At 44.7% G+C, this 22245-nt stretch overlaps 1 pseudogene; it reads right to left on the bottom strand.

The window, feature by feature from the left end:
* Positions 1–2629: 2629 nt before the first annotated feature.
* LOC123039330 (GDSL esterase/lipase At1g71691-like) overlaps positions 2630–22245 on the bottom strand; it is a 36208-nt pseudogene continuing 16592 nt past the window's right edge.

Here is a 22245-nt window from a genome sequence, read left to right as displayed (position 1 = left end):
CCCACTCGGTAATGCATCATCATAATGAGCTCAATGTGACCAAGTGGTTGGTCACGGGATCATGCATTACGGTACGAGTAAAGTGACTTGCCGGTAACAAGATTGAATGAGGTATTGGGATACCAACGATTGAATCTCGGGCAAGTAACGTACCGATTGACAAAGGGAATTGTATACGGGATTACTTGAATCCTCGGCATCGTGGTTCATTCGATGAGATCATCGTGGAACATGTGGGAGCTAACATGGGTATCCAGATCCTGCTGGTGGTTATTGGCCGGAGAGCTGTCTCTGTCATGTCTGTGTGATTCCCGAACCCGTAGGCTCTACACACTTAAAGTTCGGTGACGCTAGGGTTGTAGATATATTAGTATGCGGTAACCCGAAAGTTGTTCGGAGTCCCGGATGAGATCCCGGACGTCACAAGGAGTTCCGGAATGGTTCGAGGTGAAGATTTGTATATAGGAAGTCCAGTTTCGGCCACCGGGAAAGTTTCGGGGGTCACCGGTATTGTACCGGGACCACCGGAAGGGTCCCGGGGGTCCACCGGGTGGGGCCACCTATCCCGGAGGGCCCCATGGGCTGAAGTGGGAAGGGAACCAGCCCCTGGTGGGCTGGTGCGCCTCCCTTGGGCCTCCTCCTACGCCTAGGGTTAGAAACCCTAGGGGTGGGGGACGCCCCACCTGACTTGGGGGGCAAGTCCCCCCCTTTGCCCCCCCCCCCCCTTGAGATTGGATCTCTAGGGGGGCGGCGCCCCCCAGGGCCCCTATATAAAGAGGGGGGAGGGAGGGCTGCACACCCTAGTCCCTGGCGCCTCCCTCTCCCCCGTAACACCTCTCCCTCTCGCTGAGCTTGGCGAAGCCCTGCCGAGATCGCCGCAACTTCCACCACCACGCCGCCGTGCTGCTGGATCTCCATCAACCTCTCCTCCCCCCTTGCTGGATCAAGAAGGAGGAGACGTCTCTCCCAACCGTACGTGTGTTGAACGCGGAGGTGCTGTCCGTTCAGCACTAGGATCTTCGGTGATTTGGATCACGACGAGTACGACTCCATCAACCCCGTTCTCTTGAACGCTTCCGCTCGCGATCTACAAGGGTATGTAGATGCACTCCTATCTCTCTCGTTGCTAGATGACTCCATAGATTGATCTTGGTGATGCGTAGAAAAAATTTATTTTCTGCTACGTTCCCCAACAGATGAGTCATCGATCCTTCCGATGATTGCACAACGAAACTATCAATGAAAGCACAAGCGTTGGTGCCAAAACCGGCAGACCTCTGGGTAGGGGTTCCGAGCTGTGGATTTCGGATCGAAGGTAACAAGAATGAAGGAGATGATGTTTACCCAGGTTCGGGCACTCTTGATGGAGGTAAAACCTTACATCCTGCTCTTGTTAATATTGATGGAGATGTATCGAGTACGGAGTTGATCTACCTCAAGATCGTAATGTGTGGTCTAACTCTAGGGCTAGGTGAAGGATTTTGTGTTCATGTCCCCTCTACGGGCTAAACCGACGGCTTATATACACGTCAGGGAGGGTATCTAGGGTTACAAGGTCGGTAACTAGAAGCTAGGCGGCGGTAGAGATCTTGAAGTATACGTCAAGACTCCGGAGACCGTACGCAGGAGGTGTGATCAAGACTGGAGAAAGTTGTGTCCAACAAGTTATATCTAAAGTTGCGTACAGGAATGGAGTTTCCAATTTGGTTTCGTCTGGTGTCATCTCATCCATCACATGGTAAAAGATCTAGTCATTCAAGCACATAACCGTATTGTCCCAGCCACCCTGCTCTTCACATCTTCCCAGTCTTTGATATCTATCTTGGCAGGCTTTAGGCACCTTGTTGACTCAGAATGTTCTTGACCCCTATCTGCCAAATTGCAAAGTTCCTCATACCATCGAATTTTGACACATCGAATCTGATTGTCGTAGACATGTCTTCCCACACCAGTCTAACAAACCGCTCCCCTCATCGAACCTGGTTTTAGCAATCCCGTTTATAATTTTATCGAGCTAGTATGTCTTGCACTGTTCAGTTTGTAACGCAACACCATAAGTGATACGTGATACTATATTTCTATTCATTATAATGTTTATGAGTGTTATACCTTTGTTATAATTAGACTTTAAAGTTTACGGATCACTAAATATTAGTAGACTAAGACTTAACTAAGTCTCAGTCGATGCTATATTCATGAGATTTTATACGAAGATTGGTGCATTTTTTTTCTTTTTTCTTTTTTATATGAAGATTCATGCCCTAGGGTGTGGTTACATTTTAATCGACTAAGACTACTTAAACAAGTCCCGGTCAAGTGGCATAATATATAAGGAAAAAAATTGGAAGAATTTTTTTATGCATGGATCTCATTGTAAAATTTCATATAGCATCGACTGAGACATTAACAAAATCTCAATCGACTGTGATTTAGCAAGACTGAAGTTTAATCTTCGTAAATTCATATCAAATTCTCGTAACGAGTGGATGAGCGAACCAGTGGCCAAATTTTCTGGCTCCCCGCCCTACAGGTTTACCCACACCACTTATTATTCTGGAATAATCAGCAACGCCAAGACCTCGGCGGAGCACGTAGAAACAAGTCAGGGCGTCTGCGCGGCTCTACACGCTTACAGCGCCGCCAGCTGCCTCACGTTCATCGGGTGGAGGTATTTGCCGGTGTCGCCGAAGAGCTCGAGCGCGGCCGCGAGCGATGCCGCCTCCGTCGGATGGAAGCCGTCCCAGAACATGAAGTCGTCGCGGTTCGGACAGAGCGTGGCGGAGGTGTTGCACTGGCCCTCCCCGAACCGTCCTCTGCCGGCGCAGCACGCCGTGTCCACCACCGTCATGTCTGCCAAACAAAAATTAACCACACATCACTGAAACATCCCGGCAATACACTGTGGCAGGTACTCCCTCCGTTCCAAATTAGTCGACTTGGATTTATCTAGATACGGATGTTTCTAACAATAAAACATGTCTAGATATATCTGTATCTAGATAAATCTGAGTCAACTAATTTGGAACGGAAAGAGTAATATTTGAGGGTGCGTTGCCGACGTACTGACGGCTTTTCCGCCGCTGGCGAAGACCATTTCGGCCATCCCTACGGAGTCGCAGAGGGAGTAGTTCATGCCGTCCAGATCAGCGTTGAGGCCCTGCAGCATCGAGTCTATCAATGGGTACAGCTGCCTGGAGAGCCTGTTCGCCGCGCCGAAGCAGTTGAACTCGTCGGTGTCATTGTTATGTGTCAGCGCGACCGCCCTCTGCGACGGGCAGCACCCTACCAGCGACGGGCTGACGACGCTGAACTTCCTTGCCCCGACCGCATACAGCTCCTGCAAGAATAATCGGCTTTCACGTTCGATTACTGGAAGCACCAACCAAACACATATGGGCAGCATGCAGTGGCACGCACCTGCAGGTAGGTCCTGTAATGGTCGACGAGGCATCCCAGGAAGGCTGTGTCGTTGCGGTTCCGGGGCGTCGGCCAGGGATAGGCATACTCGAACAGGTCGTTGCTGCCGACGCTGATGAAGAAGAGCGATCTGGAGATGAGGTCGTCCGAGTCCTCCCCCATCATCTGGACGGCTGACGTGAACTTCTCGAGCTGGTCGGTCATGCTGTACACTGATCGCCCACACTGCATGCACGAAGAAAAGCGGGTTCAGTGGCTACGTTACGTACGTGCTATAACATCGACAAATCTGCTTAGTGCGTACAGGGAGTTGGCCCGTGTTCGTCTGTAGGCCTGACCCTCCTGATGCGAAGTTGACGCCGCTTTTCATCTGTGGAACGATGCCATTAGCCGGGAGGGAATGGTAAGCAGGTGGGCTCTCGTCGAATCCCAGGAAGACAGCTGCTCGTTCAAACAATAAATAAGTTAGCTGAGTTGCTCACCTCATTTGTCTTTCGTGAATAGAGGAAAGAACCACATTATAGAATCACAAAAGTTAGCTGAGTTGCTAATGCTTACTGGAACAAAAATTCTTATAAAACGTTAGCATTGAGATTCACTTTTACTATTTTTGTCCGGGACTAGAATTATTTGGAGAAGTACCTTTTTTTCCCATTTACCTGTGATGGAGATCGTCTCTTATTATAACTGTGTATTTTAAACAGTTATCCAGGTTTTGACCCAGAATCACGAGCTCGGAGCAGTGACCAAAGTGGCCACATCCCCTATTTTATTATACTCCCTCTGTTCCATATTGTAGCGGATTTTTTGTCAAAAGAGACCACCTGCTGGATCGAAATGACAAAAAAGACCATCTCTAAATTAGATTGACAAAAGAGACCCCCTCGGTCGTGGCGGCAGGCGCGCCAGGCGACACGTGGCACCTGCCGCCACGCCGTGAGGCGGCCGGCCCCGCCGCCACGCTGCTAGACGGCAGCCTGTGCATTACAGTTTTTCAGCCCCTCGCCACACAGGACGGAACGGAGCATGGGTATGGTGGACCCTGCCGCCACCGTATGAGGCGGCCGGAACTGTAGTTGCTGCCACCATTGCATGCACGGGTTGGGTCACTGAGTGGCATCATTGCATGCACGGTTTTGACTAGATGCATTTCCGGTGCTAGCTAAGGTCATCTCTAGTGATTAGGCTGATTGGACGACCAAAAAGCTGCTATGTCCGGTTCAAGCAAATGCGCTCCAGTGTGTGGTACACATAATACAGTGCCACCAGCTACAGTGCCAGCCGCCTCACACGGTGGCGGCAGGGCCCACCCGTCCCGCGTGCGGCAGTAGCAGTGTGTCGGCCCGAGCGCAGCAGGTACAGTGGCGGCCGCCTCAAATGGTGGTGGCGTGGCCCACCAGACCAGTCACCGTTCCATTGCCGCCTGGAATCCTGTCGCCAGCGACTCGCCGCCTGGCAGCGTGGCGGCGGGGTCGGCCGCCTCACGGCGTGACGGCAGGTGCCACGTGTCGCCTGGCGCGCCTGCCGCCACGACCGAGGGGGTCTCTTTTGTCAATCTAATTCAGAGATGGTCTTTTTTGTCATTTCGATCCGGCAGGTGGTCTCTTTTGACAAAAAATCTATTGTAGCGTACATAGATTTTTCTGTCATTTTTCGCTTTTCTTTTTTGCTTGGTTAATAAAATAGTATAGGAGTTAGATGAGACTTTGCTAATTCTCATCTAGACGAGACTTAGCAAATCCGTGTTTAAAGTCAAACTTCGTGAACTTTGATCAAGTTTATAGAGAAAATTAATTATATGTACAATATCAAACTTTACAATATAAAAATATAAAATGACATATATTTCATATTCTAGATGTAGATATTTTTTTCTATACTTGATCAAACTTGAAAGCTTTCATTTTTCAAAAAACATTATGAAATGCAGGGAGTATCAATGCCAGCTTCTGGGTTCCGTTGTCAAATTAAAAACTATTCTCTAGAGATTGTTTGAAGTTTTAAATATTATATGCACTATGACATTTTTTACAAGTGTCTGCACTATGACTAGCCTTGTAAGTTGTCACGATCTGCTCTAAGTCCCTTCTATACCACCACAAGATCTGCAAGAGGGTTGAGAAGGGACGAACAGAGCTCAAGGGTAAGAGGTGCCCTTGCCTCTACCAATTCCGTGGTCGCCGCCACTACTACCACAAGAGCTTTTAGAGTTTAGGGTTAGTGGAAAATGCATGAGCGAAGTGAGCTCGCGGGCGAGAGCTAAGTGTGTGTACGTTATTTTTTTGCTTGGGTGGACTAACGTTTGAAACTAGTCTAGGCCATAGTTCAAAGTAAATTGGAGAAAATAATTCATCTCAAAGTGTATGGCATAATAAAAGTAGCACTTCAACAAAGAAACACAAAACAAACTACCAGGCCTTCTTTGCGGTGCTCACACATAATATTCTTGTTCCTCAAAAAATGAAAATATTGCAACCTTGGTCTCGTTCGGTTTTTTAAAAGTATGGCCATGATGGCAATTCTAAGTCAAAACCTGGACATGCTTATAAAAAAACCACTTTTACTAGGGTGAAAGTGCTCAACCTCTGCCAATGAATTTGTGTTTTTAGTTGTTCAAGTGCTAACCTAATAAGGTTGTACGTAATGAAAGTATCATAGCTAGTATCATGCATGCCGACTAGTCAATTTTAATGAGATGACATAGAATTAAATGAAGAAAAGAGAGAATTTAGTATCATATCGTTATACAATTTCATAATAAATACCGTACTACTATGTGTCTTGCATGAAAATAAATAAGAGCATCTAAAATACTAATTTATAATCAAGATTTTTTATAATACTATGTATTGTGAAGGTAGTATTATACACTAGTATCATGTGCATGCTATATTAACTTATGATACTACCCACTACGGGCAGCCTAAATGATTGAAGCTCCAAGGTCTTAATGCTCCTGACAACTCCACATCGGCACGTCGACATCGTACGCACGATGTTCCCTGTTCCTTCTTATTTTAAGTGATTATATTCCATATGAAATAAGAGGAGAAGAATAGTTGTCCACGACCTCCCAATGGGCTGTTAAAAAAAAACCTTCCTTGAATTTACTTTATTTTTATTTATTTTTCAAGCTCCAACCAAAGTAGATTCGAAGACAAGTCATTTCAATTATCCTTTTAAGTTCTAGCTTTCGGGAAAAACCAACTATATTAGATCTTGGTTGGTCTTTCACCCCTAGCCATAAGTCATTCCCATATTTTTGCCACATTACCCATTTTTTTTAATCGGTTCCAGGAAAAGACCAGAGATCATGCGCGTCAGGTCCACCGGAAAAACTCAAAAGAGAAAGAAGTCACCCTTGTGTCTATGGTCTGCTTCGACTAACTGAAAGGCGCTTTCAAAAAGGAAACAAGATTAACTGAAAGGATTTGGCGTCTAGTGCCTAGATCGTCACTCGGAGACTCAAAGGACAGCAGGCTTTCAGTTTCGTTGTTCGTTGCTTAGCTGGCACGATAACATGCATAGACTGCTCACGTGTTCAGTAAGTAGCAACGCAAATACACCTGGGCAAAATTCGCCGCAAAAAAGAAGCTAAAACCAATAGCCTCTTCTAGGTAGTATAATCATTAAAGTAGTGATCTAAATGCTTTTATATTAGTTTATGGAGGGAGTATTTATTAAAGATCAAGGGAAGAAGAGAAGTTTTCACGGCACCTATGAAGTCAGCGAGGTTTTTGCCATTGCTGAAGCGGCCGGTGGGCGCGCGGGAGGGGTAGTCGACGCCGTACTGCGGGTAGTTGGCCCTGCACTCGGGCTTGCAGCCCCGCAGCTTGTTGTTGTTGCCGACGTCCACCGTCGAGTCACCGAACACGAACATGGCCGGCACGAGCCCCTCCGGCGTGGGGGCGGGGGCGGGGGCAGGGGCGGCGCTGGCGACATGCAGCGCGAGCTCGAGCATGCACAGCGCGACGAGCACGAACGCCCCGCCGCCTCGGCCGGCCATTGGACGAAGCCCCTCTTACGTACCTCGATCGCGCTCTGCCGTACGTACGGCCTCTCCGCTTCCTCGGCGGTGGTCGTCTATGAGACTACGATTCGAGCGGTCACTGGAACGTGGTATCAGCATGCCTATATATACACTCGTGCGCTCAGGGCGGCGCGAAGAATAACACGACTATTATAAGCAAAAGGAGCTGCAGCAATTGGCTACCTGCGGCAGTATCTTCGAATCCTTCGCCGCAGTAAGCGATCCGATGGGATATGCTGCTTGTTCCGTAGCGCAGAAGCGGTTCATCTGCCCGCTTGTGTTTCTCAGTCGCGCAACCTATTGTTAATGGAGCTTTGCGCGGTGGCGACCTGCCATTGGCCGCGAGCGACCTTGAGCTACAACGTATAGTACTCTAGTACTTCTTAGTTCTTACTACTATATACTTATATATGCCAGGGCATTCATGGTAGTGACAAGTGAAGAACTGTGCATCGCCTGCTAGCGCAAAAAAGTATTCCCTGCTTGGATCTTCAGCCCGTGCGCGGTTGTGAGCCGGTGGCCTGGTGTGGTTCGAGAGACGGGTGCGTGCATACGTACAAATTTGGTTGGAGACCGAGACGCGGCGTCCCTCCCGGGATGGCGAGCTGGCTAGCTGGCACTGCGAGGAAGTACATGGAATGTATCAGCGCCGAACGGGACGTGGTCGGTCACTGCGTCGAGGGCAGACACATTGTCGTTTTTACTAGCGCATCTGCGTGTAAAAACCGAGGCACTACTCAGGTACTACGTGGCTGCATTCGTCACAAAGGGTCGATGAGCATTTCTTGCGCATAAACAGTAAGCTGTGAATCTTGCACCCGCATAGTTTTTTAACAGTTCGTGCGTGGAAGCTGGCGGCGGTGTAAAATTGCGCCGCGTATCTTAGAGAATCTGCGGTCATAAATCACAGCCCAGCTGCAATCCTCAAACCGGTCCTAATACGCGCACGAACTGACCGGTGACCCTCGTATTCAGCCATATCTAAGGTGGATATGAGGAGGCCCGGTCCGTCTGGACGTGTCCGCCATGTCGGACTGACGGGCTAGACCCACACAAACACATGTTAAAATCCATTGGTCCGGTGAGGATCCATTCATGCGTCCACTCCATGTGTGTGCTCCGTTACGCCGCCGGAGGGGCCAAATACGGCTATTTAAGCCAAATAGTAAGTTTCATTTCCACCCTTTCCTTCCCGTCCGCATCGCCACTCCGAAGCCGCTCGGGGCTCGCCGTTCGCCAGTAGCCGTGGGCCGCCGGCGGATCACCACCTACATCATGCTCACTCCGCGGAGCCGGTCGGAGCTCTTAAGCCCTAAACTTTCGGCCTCATCGAGTTGACCCTTCAGTCTCACCGAAGAGCCCTAGCCAACCTTCCTTTGCCTATTGTAATTCATTCAGAATTTCCGAAACGGTTTCAGTCAGCGACACTGAAGTGTGTAAAGTGCTTAGGTCATCACAACTCTAAGCCACCTAACTGTTTCATCCGGAGTCACCAAAATATTTAAAATTTGAATCTTTATTTGTACAGTTCGGTCTGACTAGCTGTTTTCTTGCGGTCTCACCAAAGTGTGATAAAGTGAGTAACGATCAGATTTTGGTTCTAGCTATATATACCCCCACCAGCTCCACCATTGTCTCTTGAAGCAAACACATTACACATCCATATTTCTGAGAGAGCTCTCACTCATTGTGCTGATTTCAAAGGGATTCCACTCCAGTCATTGATCCTTTGATTTCTAGTCACCTCATTGCTTTCCACCCAAACCCTCTCCTACCCCAAAGACAAAATACGAGAGTGTGTGTTTGAGTGTTGAGGAGATTATATTTTGAAGCACAAGAGTAAGGAGCCCATCATCAACAGCCTCGTCTATTACCTTTTGGAGGGTGGTGCCTCCTAGATTAGTTACATGTTCTTTGGAGTCTTCAAATCGCGTGGAAACAACAAGAAGTTTGTGAGGGCAAGTAGATCGCCTACTTTGTGAAGATCTACCATGAGTGAGGCCAGCCCTTCGTGCACATGCTTTCTGATCGTGCTCCTCCCCAGTATAGTTTGATCAGCTTGTTCGTCTCCCTTTTGCCTGCATTGGTTCGGACGGGTGTCGGGTTGATGCCCAACCATGACGCTCGTCGATGTTCTGGTCGGCTCGATCAGTTTTGTTTTTCCTTCCATGTGCGCACGCTTCCCACGTGATCTTCCCTGGATAGCCCCATCGGTTTGCTTGGTTCCCTTTTGCCTCCGTCGTTCCGGAGGGGAACTCGGCCGGGTAAAGCCAACAACATATCACTCGATCACGCATCGACAATTGTGTTGGTGGGGGCCATTACATTTGTCACTTTCTTCGTACTGACCTGTCTGTCTACTTGAGTACTGGGAGGTCATTTTGGAGATGCCATGCTATTTGCTGGGACTGTTGCTTGTTCAATCCGTCGAGTAAAAGCACTTCCTCGTGCCATGTGGTGCCCAACATATTACTAACAAGTGCAACACATATATGAATGGCCCGCTCAGAACATAGGACTCGTTTAATGGGTCGGCAAGTGATAACTCGTCCAATGGTTCGGCAAGAATAGTGATGCCATAGCCCAGGTAAATAACTCAAGGTTCATTCAAACATATACGAAGCTTATTCAACATAAATTGTGAATTTAGTGGAGCGTGGAGACGCAAAGCTATGCAAGATACACACGAACCTGAAGATGTTAGATTCATTGACGAAGTCTACACCACAATCATAGCATGAGCAACACTGGAATGCCACTGGTGTTACAAAATTTATGCAACTAGATTATTGGCACTAGTGCAAGTGAGAGACTGCTCGAAATATGACCTTAAGGCCATAATAAAAATGTTATTATGTTATTTCCATGTTCATACTTAAGTTTATATTTTGTGTTACAATTGTATTAGTTCTTGGATATGAGATTCATAGGAAAACCCAAATTCATGTGTGGAACTGTAAACACCAATTGATCCCTAGTCATGCCTCTAAAACTAGCTCATCACACAAACTTTGCTCTATTTTTGAGACACTTCACTTGTGTCATGTATAACCCTTTTTCGTCATGCACTGGTGACGCTTTCCAGCCCTCACCCCACCGTCACCGAAGCGCCGTCATAGAAAATAAATTTTGATAGTACCACTTTTTTCGTCACGCAAGTTTGCATTTTAGGTGACGAACCAATAAATGTCACTGGTGATCGTGTTTGGTGACGGCCCAGAATGTCACCTATGATAGCCCATTTTGGCCTAAGATATTTTTGGCGACGATAATCCCGTCATCGGTGAATGGTTCGCGGGTTTGACAGGTGGGGCCAACAGTTGTTGATGTGGCTTCTTCCATGTGGGTCTGCCTTGGGTTTTATCGCCAATGATCCCGTAAGAAATCGGCGTTAGTTTTGACCGGTCAATGCTGTTGACACATGGGCCCGGAAGATGCTGACATGGCTGCCTACAAGTGGGATCAGACATCATTTTTTCGTGACGACGTGTTGTTTAACTGGTCAATAGTTTTGACATGTGGGCCCATTGTTGTTTTGACGTGGATGCTTGCAGGCGGGTCCATACGTGGATGACGTGGCTTCTTACATGTGGGACCATACGCCGATGACAGCTGCCATAACTGTTATAGTTTGTATGCACGCTCAATTTGTTTTATATTGCAAAAAATTGGCGGGCATATTGACAATTTTGATATGAGTTTGTGCAAAATTTCAATTTGAAAGCAAATTGAGTTGTGGCTGCTTTTATTAAACCGCAAACTTGACAATTGTCAACCAGACTGTTTCAGACATTACAATAACCAACCATGGTAAAAAACGCATGATAAAATTAGACACGCGACTCAGTTTCATGGCTTCCTGACACCACAACCCTAACGATGTACCTAACTAGAGCATCAAGTTCATAAAGTCTCTTTACAATAGCCGTGGCAGCATAGTACGCGGCGGCCAAAGCACTCCGCGGCAGGTCCCTAAAGACCTCTGAAGAACGCCAGACTTGCGTAAGATGATCAAATCGGATGTCACCAAAAATGCAACAAAGCAGGTAGGGCATACTGCAACGATCTGCTTCTATTTATGAAGCACCTCGCGATCTGCCCGGGCCTGGATCGTGGCCTCCTTACAGACTGAGCTGGCCGCTATCAACTCAGAAGATAGCTTGTTCTTTTCTTCCCGAAGGTATCACGCTGAACGCAAAGCCCCTTCAGGTCCTCGACCTCGGCGACCCGGGCCGTGTGCTTCTCGCCAACCTATTTTTCTTTGCCAGCTCCTCATTGGCCCGCTTCGCTGCATCCTTCTGCTGCTTGGCTTCCTGTCGAGCTGCTTTCAGCTCGACCGAAGCTTTTTGAGCTCCACAAGGGAAGCTGCAATCATATGGACATACGAGTCTGACCTCACAATAGCCATCTCATGCCTCACTTACAACTTCATGATGCATCAATTTTCTGGTATTTACCTTAAGCTTCCTCCATCTCCTTCTTGAGCAGATCCGGGTCCTTCTCGGACCAATCGAGCTTATGGTTAAGCTCTTCCAACTCTTTCGAGTTGGAGACTAACCGAGGCCGCCATCTATAACAGACACGGTTAGCTTCCTCAAATGACTTTGATCCCCTGGTCGGCTTTCCTGTCCGGCCAGGGTCTCAAGGGCTACTGCACATTTGTTGCTACATGTGTTTTGTTTTAAGAAAATACCAGTGAGTAAGATACTGGTACCTAATTCAGGGCTCGTGAGCTACTGTGGTTACATGTCCATAGAATGCGGCTGTCATGGCATAAGTATTCCGACCATTTTACTTTTTGTTTATCTGCTAAAAAGCTACTACATGCTTCTAGTGGTGAAATTTCTATGCGCTAAAGCAAATTTGAAAAGATGACCAAAGGGTTACATCAAAGGCTTGGTAGAGGCCCCTTAAGGCCTCCCGTATATCGGCCTCCGTGGACCGATAATTTTTTAGCGTCGCACCCTTAATCTGGGAGGTGGGGGTAGACGAACCACTACGGCTCCTCCCAGTGGAGGAGGAGCGGTCGCCGTGGTAGGCTGTCGAGGTGGCACTGGATCAGCGCGGGCCGATGTCATCGGTTTTCTCCACTTTTCCCCCTTTGTAGAGGAGTGGGTCGGCCCCGGCGGGTCCTTGGAGGCCTCCGCCTCCGCCTCGGCCATGGTGTTGGGGAACATTGCATGGAAAACAAAAAACACTCTACGCACACGGAAGATCTATCCATCGAGATGCATATCTACAAAAGGGGAGAGTGTGTCTATGCACCCTCGCAGACCGTTAAGCGGAAGCGTTTATCAACGCAGTTGATATAGTCATACACCTTCAAGATCTGCCCGATCAAGTACCGAACGTACGACACCTCCACATTCAGCACACGTTCAGCTCGATGACGTCCTCGCCTTCTGGAGCAAGACATGTCAAGTAGTAGATGAGTTCCGGCAGGACGACGGTGTGGTGAAGGTGGTGGTGAACTTGTTCCCGCAGGGTTTCGTCGTGCACTGCAAAACACATGACGGAGGATGAAACCGGGGAGAGGAGCGTCGCACACGGCTTGGGGATCGGGGTGTGTGTTGCCCCTCTCCCTCCTCACATATATATAGGTGGGGGAGGAGGGGAGCCAGCCCCCCTTTCCTTCCTAGGGGGGTGGAGGAGAAGGCGGGAGGGGGGCCGGCGGTTCCCTTGCCTTAGCCGCCCCCCTTTCCTTCCTTATAGGGCCGACGGCCAGGGAGAGGGCGTGCCACCCCTTGTGGGATGGTGTGTTCCTCCCCTGGGCCCATTAGGCCCATATGCTCCTCGTAGGTCTCCCGGAACCCCTTCCGGTGACTCGATGAATATCTGGTGCATTCCAAAACCTTTTCGGTTACCAAATAGCATCGCCCTATATATCAATCTTTACCTCCGCACCATTTCAGAGCTCCTCGTCATGTCCATGGTCTCATCTGAGACTCCGAACAACATTTGATCACCAATTCACATAATTATATCATCAACGAACGTTAATCGTGTGGATCCTACAGGTTCGAGAATGATGTAGACATGACCGAGACACTTCTCCAGTCAATAGCCAATAGCGGAACCTGGATGCCCATACTAGTTCCTACATATTCTATGAAGATCTTTATCGGTCGAACCTTTATGACAACATACGTAGTTCCCTTTCTCTGTCGGTATGTTACTTGCCCGAGATTCGATCGTCGGTATCTCCATACCTAGTTCAATCTCATCATCGGCAAGTCTCTTTACTCGCTCCATAATATATCATCTTGCAACTAACTCTGTAGTCACTTTTCTTGCAAGCTTCTTGTGATGTGTATTACTCAGGACCCAGAAATACCTCTCCGTCATACGAAGTGACAAATCCCAATCTTGATTCACGCCAACTCAACAGACACCTTTGGAGATACCTGTAGAGCATATTTAAGATCACCCAGTTATGTTGTGACGTTTGATAGCACACATGGTATTCCTCCAGTGTCCGGGAGTTGCATGATCTCATGGTCAAAGGAATATGTATTTGACATTGGAAATAGTAACAATAAACTGAACGATCATATGCTAAGCTAACGAATGGGTCTTGTCTATCACATCATTCTCCTAATGATGTGATCCTGTTATCAAATGACAACTCGTGTCTATGGTTAGGAAACCTTAACCATCTCTGATCAACGAGCTAGTCTAGTAGAGGCTCACTAGGGACATGGTATTTGTTTATGTATCCACACATGTATTTAAGTTTCTAGTCAATACAATTCTAGCATGAATAATAAACCTTTATCAAGATTAAGGAAATATAATAATAACCATTTTATTATTGTCTCTATGGCATATTTCCATCAGTCTCTCACTTGCACTAGAGTCAATAATCTATTTCACATCACCATGTGATTAACATCAAAAGAGTTCACCAGAGTCAATAATCTAGTTCACATCGCCATGTAATTAACACCCAGAAAGTTCTAAGGTGTGATCATGTTTTGCTTGTGAGAGAAGTTTTTAGTCAATGGGTTCTCAACATTCAGATCCGTGTGTACTTTGCAAATAACTATGTCCACAATGCTCTGCATAGAGCTACTCTAGCCAATTGCTCCCACGTTCAATATGTATCAAGATTGAGACTCAGAGTCATCCGGATCGGTGTCAAAGCCTGCAGCGACGTAACCCTTGCGATGAACTCTTTATCACCTCCATAACCGAGAAACATTTCCTTAGTCCTCTTTAGGTACCTAAGGATAATTTTGACTGTTGTCTATTGATCCACAACTGGATCACTATTGTACCCCCTTGCCAGACTCATGACAAGGGACACAACCGGTCTGGTACACAGCATGACATACATAATAGAACATATGGCTAAGGCATAGGGAATGACTTTCATTCTCTCTCTATCTTCTGTCGTGGTCGGGCTTTGAGTCTTACTCAACATCACACCTTGCAACACAGGCAAGAACCCTTTCTTTGACTGGTCCTCTATGAACTTCTACACATATAATATCATCCACTTATAATATCAAAAATGCTACGGAGCACCCACTCACTTTCTTGTAAATACAGGCTTCACCATAAGTCTGTATAAAACCATATGCTTTGATCACCTCATCAAAGCATATATTCCAACTCCGAGATGCTTGCACCAGTCCATAGATGGATCGCTGGATCTTGCACACTTTGTTAGCACCTTTCGATGGTCACACCTTAGTACTCTTTAGGTGTTAATCACATGTCGATGTGAACTAGATTATTGACTCTAGTAAACTCTTTGGGTGTTGGTCACATGGCGATGCGAACTATGGGTGTTAAATCACATGGTGATGTGAACTAGATTATTGACTCTAGTGGAAGTGGGAGACTGAAGGAAATATTCCCAAGAGGCAATAATACAGTTATTATTTTATATTTCCTTGTTTCATGATAAATGTTTATTATTCATGCTAGAATTGTATTAACCGGAAAATTGACACATGTGTGGATACATAGGCAAAATACTGTGTCCCTAGTAAGCCTCTACTAGACTAGCTCGTTGATGAAAGATGGTTAAGTTTCCTAACCATAGACATGTGTTGTCATTTGATAAATGGGATCACATCATTAGGAGAATGATGTGATGGACAAGACCCATTCATTTGCTTAGCATTATGATAGTTCAGTTTTATTGCTATTGCTTTCTTCATGTCAAATACATATTCCTTCCATAATGAGATTATGCAACTCCCGGACCAGAGGAATACCTTGTGTGCTATCAAACGTCCAACGTAACTGGGTGATTATAAAGATGCTCTATAGGTATCTCCGAAGGTGTTTGTTGGGTTGGCATAGGTCGAGACTAGGATTTGTCACTCCGAGTAACAGAGAGGTATCTCTGGGCCCTCTCGGTAATACACATCATAAGAAGCCTTTCAAGCAAAGTGACTAATGAGTTAGTTGCAGGATGATGTATTATGGAACGAGTAAAGAGACTTTCCGGTAACAAGATGTAACTAGGTATGAAGATACCGACGATTGAATCTCGGGCAAGTAACAAACCGATGACAAAGGGAATAACGTATGTTGTCATAACGGTTCGACCGATAAAGATCTTCATAGAATATGTGGGAGCCAATATGAGCATCCAGTTTTCGCTATTGGTTATTGACCGGAGAGGTATCTCGGTCATGTCTACATAGTTCTTGAACCCGTAGGGTCCACACGCTTAACATTCGATGATGGTATTATATTATATGAGTTATATGATTTGGTGACCGAATGTTGTTCAGAGTCCCGGATGAGATCACGGACATGACGAGGAGTCTCAAAATGGTCGAGAGATAAAGATTGATATATAGGGCGATAGTATTTGGACACCGGAAGTGTCCCGGAGGGTACCTGGTACATATCGGAGTACTGGAGGGGGTTACCGGAACCCCCGGATGGAAGATATGGGCCATATGGGCCATGAGAGGGGGTTCACACCCCCTTCCTTCTCTCTTCCCCCTTCCCTTTTCTTCTTCGACAATTATGGAAGGGGGAGGCCGAATTGGGGAAGACCCCAAGTAGGATTCGGCCTACTTGGGGCGCCCCCTGCCTGCCTCTCCTCCCTTCCCACCTATATATATGTGGGGAGGGGGGCGCCTAGAACACACAACATCAATTGTTAACCATGTGCGGCGCCCCCCTCCATACTTTACACCCCCAATCATTTCTCGCGGTGCTTAGGCGAAGCCCTGTGTGGATCACTTCACCGTCACCACGCTGTCATACTGACGAAACTCATCTACTTCCTCGACATCTTGCTGGATCAAGAGGGTGAGGGACGTCATCAAGCTGAACGTGTGCAGAACTCGGAGGTGTCGTACGTTCGGTACTTGATCGGTCGGAGCTAGAAGAAGTTCGACTACATCAACCGTGTTGTCAAACGCTTTTGCAACGGTCTATGAGGGTACATAGACACACTCTCCCCCTCTTGTTGTTATGCATCTCCAAGATCGATCTTGCGTGAGCATAGGAAAATTTTGAAATTGCATGCTAAGTTCCCCAACATGGCAGTGCCCAGGCGGATTGCGGCGGGGCCATTATTAGCAAGCTGATGCTGGTCCAGTGGCTGATGCGGCATGAACTACGTCGATATTTCCCCAAAGAGGAAGGGATGATGCAGCACAACAACAGTAGGTGGTTCCCTCAGTATGAGACCAAGGTTATCGAACTAGTAGGATTACCATGCAACACTACATAAATGGTACCTGCACAGCAAGAACAAATACTTGCAACCCGACGTGTTAAAGGGGTTGTCAATCCCTTTCGGGTAACGGTGCCATCAATTGTCAAGTTTGACGAGATAAAATTGTAGTAGACTGATAGATGCAAATAAAAGCAAATAAAATTTAGCGAGGTATTTTTGGGTTTTTGATAATATAGATCTAAGAATAAAAGTTGCAAATAAACGAAAAGGAAAATATCAAAATAGATCTGAAAATATATGATGAGAAAATAGACCCGGGGGCCGTAGATTTCACTAGTGGCTTGTCTCGAGAAAAATTGGATAAGGTGGGTAAACAAATTACTGTTGGGCAATTGATAGAACTTCAAATAATTATGACGATATCCAGGCAATGATCATTATATAGGCATCACGTCCAAGATTAGTAAACCGACTCCTGCCTGCATCTAGTGTATTAAGTTTGTGGAAAAACAGAGTAATGCAATAAGAACGATGACATGATGTAGACAAGATATATTCATGTAGAAATAGACCCCATCTTGTTATCCTTAATAGCAATGATACATACATGTCATTTCCCCTTCTTTGCCTGGAATTGAGCACCGTAAGATCGAACCCATCACAAAGCACCTCTTCCCATGGCAAGAAAAATCAATCTAGTCAACCTAACTAAACCAAAGATTTGAAGAAGAAATATGAGGCTATAAGTAATCGTGCGTTTAAGAGATCAAAAGACTCAAATAACTTTCATGGATAAAAACATAGATCTGATCATAAACTCAAAGTTCATTGGATCCCAACAAACACACCGCAAAAAGAGTTACATCAAATAGATATCCAAGAGACCATTGTATTGAGAATCAAAAGAGAGAGAGGAAGCCATCTAGCTACTAACAACAGACCCGTAGGTCTACAATGAACTACTCACGCATCATCGAAGAGGCATCAATGAGGATGATGAACCCCTCCGTGATGGTGTCTAGATTGGATCTGTGGTTTCTGGAACTTGCAGCTGCTAGAATTGTTTTTCGTTGACTCCCCTAGGGTTTCTGGAATATTGGGGTATCTATAAAGCAAAGAGGCGGTGCGGGAGGTGGCCGAGGTGGGCACAACCCACCAGGGTGCACCTAGGCCTCGAAGCGCGCCCAGGTGGGTTGTGCTCCCCTCGGAGCCCGCTCTCGTACTTCTTTGGCCCAATAGGTGTCTTCTGGTCCAAAAAATATCACCAAAAAGTTTCGCTGCGATTGGACTCTGTTTGGTATTATTTTTTGCGAAGTAAAAAACATGGAAAAAATAGCAACTGGCACTGGGCACTATATCAATAGGTTAGTCCCAAAAAATTGATATAAAGTTGCTATAAAATGATTGTAAAACATCCAAGAATGATAATGTAACAGCATGGAATAATAAAAAATTATAGGTACGTTGGAGGCATATCATCATCCCCAAGCTTAATTCCTGCTCGTCCTCGAGTAGGTAAATGATAAAAATTGAATTTTTGATGTGCAATGCTGCCTAACATGTTCATCACATATTGTTTTCTTTGTAGCATGGACATTTGGACTTTTATATGATTCAAAGCAATAGTCTAGTTTTGACATGAAGATTTCAATACTCAAGCATATCAACAAGCAACCATGTCTTTTAAAATATCAATACTAAAGTAAGTTATCCCTAGCCCATTATGCTCAATCATTGATCCATTCATGAAACACACTTGCATATTAGCTACACCCAATGCTCAAGTACGATCGCAATGCCCCTTAGTTAGTGCTTTATAAGAGAAGATGGAGACTCAAATAATATATTTTTGCAAAAAGTAAATAGAAAACCCTTTGCAGAGGGAAGTAGGGATTTGTAGAGGTGCCAGAGCTCAAAGCGAAAAAGATAGAGATAAAACATTTTGGGTGGCATGCCTTTCTAGTCAACGAAAATGATCGAATAGTTCCCAACACTTTCCATGCCAGATATATCATAGGCAGTTCCCAAACAAAAAATAATGTTTATTCCTTTTTCCACCATACTTTCACATTCCACGGCTAACCGAATCCACGGGTGCCGTCCATACCAACACTTTCCATGGAATTTATTATTTGACACATAAAGTAAATTCATTTTTCATGTTGGTACTGGGCATACCTAATATCTTTGTCGTACTCTCATGCAATGACAAGTGAATAAACACTCATCTTGAGAATAACACATCTAGCATGGAAAAATAAAAGCCACCCCCTACCATTTCATGAGCGGTACAAGCACACAAAAGAGAAATTTATTTTGAAATTTAGAGATGGCACATACAAATTTGCTTAGAACGGCAAAAGAATACAACATATAGGTAGGTATAGTGGACTCATATGGCAAAACTAGGTTTAAGGAGTTTGGATGCACAAGTAGTAATCATACTTAATGCAAGTGAAGGCTAGCAAATTGAGAAGCATCCAACCAAGAAACGAAAAATCTCATAAGCGAGCATTAAGCATAACTAACACCAAATAATGCACCACAAGTAGGATGTAACTTCATTGCATAACTATTGACTTTCGAGCTTGCATCACAAACCAGAACACCAATATTCTTACTAAAACATAATTACTCATTAACATGACTCACATATTACTATCATCATATCGCAAACTATTATAAAGAATCAAGTTTATTTTGTCCAATGATCTTCATGAATGTTTTTATTATATCCTCTTGAATATCTATCACTTTGGGACTAATTTCAAATGTTGCTTTTGATATCTCAAATAAATCTAATTGAAGAACATGAGCATAAAAAATTCTTCTCTCAAACTAATTTAAGTGAAGCAAGAGAGAATTTATGAAAAAAGTTACTAACTCTCAAATAAATCTAAGTGAACTATGAGAGCATTTCTTCATAAATACTAAAGCACACCATGCTAGAAAAAGATATAAGTGAAGCACTAGAGAAATTCCACAGCTCATAAAGGTTTAAGTGAAGCATAGAGAGCAATTCTAACAAGTCATAGCATAATTTTGGGTCCCTCAGATAGGTGTGTCCAGCAAGGATAGATGACATAAAATAAAAATTAAAACAAGCAAAGACTCATATAATACAAGACGTTCCAAGCAAAACTCATGATATGTGACAAATAAAAATATAGCTCCAAGTAAAATACTGATGGTCGCTAGAAGAAAGAGGGGATGCCACTCGGGCATGCCCAAGCTTAGTTGCTTGCTTCTCTTTTAGATAATTGCTTGGGATGCCATGGGCAGCCCCAATCTTAGGCTCTTCTTACTCCTTATTCCTTCATCCATCGTGATCTCAACCAAAACTTGAAAACTTCAATCACACAAAACTCAACAAAACCTTCGTGAGATCTGTTAGGATAACAAAGCAAATCACTCTCTAAGTACTGTTGCAAACCAATTCATATTTTATTTTTGCATTATATCTAATGTATTCCAACTTTGCTATAGCTTATAGCCTCCAATACAAACCATAGATTCATCAAAATAAGCACACAACGCAAAGAAAACAGAATATGTCAAAAATAGAACAATCTATAGTAATCAGGTAACTTCGTATACTTCTGTAACTCCAAAAATTCTGAAAAATTAGGACACCATGGGAAATTTGTATATCAATCTTGTGTAAAAAATTAGAACAAATCATGTTTCTTTGATTTATGAAAATTATTTGCCTGAGCGCAAAAGTTTCTGTTTTTCAACAAGATCAAAGCAACTATCACCCAACATGATCCCAAAGGCTTTTCTTGGCACAAATACTAATTAAAACATAAAAACACATCTAATCGGAGGCAAATTTATATATTTATTGCAAAAATAGCAAGAAAACCGAAAAGCAAAAAGATAAAGATTGGGTTGCCTCCCAACAAGCGCTATCGTTTTACGCCCCTAGCTATGCATAATGCAAAGATCTAAGTGTTGTCATCTTTATTTACCAACTCTTCAATCGAACAGTTAGAATTCTTCAAAGATTTAGCATATAAATTTTCAACGACAATACTTCTAGGAACAAGTTTGAGAAATTCATTCCTGTTGGTAGGGTCTCTTATGACTTCGAAAAAATCGGGGTGAATACTAATCTTGTTAAGGTCTCCTTTATCATTATTACTAGAAGTTGCACCCTTGTTCTTAGTAACTTGAGAAATCTTGTTAATTTTTAAGGGAATTTTTTCAATAGTTTTAGCAGAATCAAAAGTCATGCTTAGATTACTAAAGATTTCTTCCAATTTATCGATCTGAGATGGGCTTTCTTCAATTCTTTCATGAATTATGGTCCCCTTTTCTTTTAACAACTTAAGAACTTCTCCCGCATTTGACCCAATTTTACTAGCAAAATGATGCATATTTTTATCCAAGTTCTCAATGTTTTCTTCAGTAAGCATTTTCTTTTCAATAGCATATAGCCTTTCCATAACATGCTCAAGAGTTAAGGTTATTTCATTAATTATAAGAGGTGGTGAACCGACTAGATTTCCCATGGCATTAAAAGCATCTAAAGAGGGACACATTAAGAAATTCCCACCGGTAATCATATCAAGGACGAATCTATACCAAGTAGTGATGCCCACATAAAAACAACAAAGAAGTACAACGGTAGATTGCTTACGAACAGATCTATTATGAGCATTGCAAATTCTATACCAAGCATCTTTTAAATTCTCCCCTCCCCTTTGTTTGAAATTAAGAACCTCATTCTTTCAGGGGTGGATGCTATAGAGGAATATCTATCCTTAATGAAAAGAAGTGACAAACAAAATTGCACACAAAAATAGATCTGACGAGAAAACGACGAACGAAAAAGAGGGCGAATAAAACGATAATTTTTTCTGAAGTGGGCAAGAGGAAAACGACAGGCAAATGACAAATAATGTAAATTGCAACGAGATGAGATTTGTGATTACGAACCTGGTAGATGTCGATGATGTCTCCCTGGCAAAGGCTCCAGAAATTTGCACGTTGTCAGGAGACTACCTTGACTTGATCCTCCCCGGCAACGGTGCCAGAAATTCCCTTTGACGCGGCTTGAACTATGTTGGTATTTCCCCAAAGAGGAAGGGATGATGCAGCACATCAATGGTAGGTATTTCCCTCAGTGATGAGACCAAGGTGA

This window comes from Triticum aestivum, chromosome 2B, assembly GCF_018294505.1.
Source record: "Triticum aestivum cultivar Chinese Spring chromosome 2B, IWGSC CS RefSeq v2.1, whole genome shotgun sequence".
NCBI lineage: Eukaryota > Viridiplantae > Streptophyta > Magnoliopsida > Poales > Poaceae > Triticum > Triticum aestivum.
The sequence above is the reverse complement of the archived record's forward strand: the minus strand, read 5'-3'. Positions and strand labels throughout refer to the sequence as shown.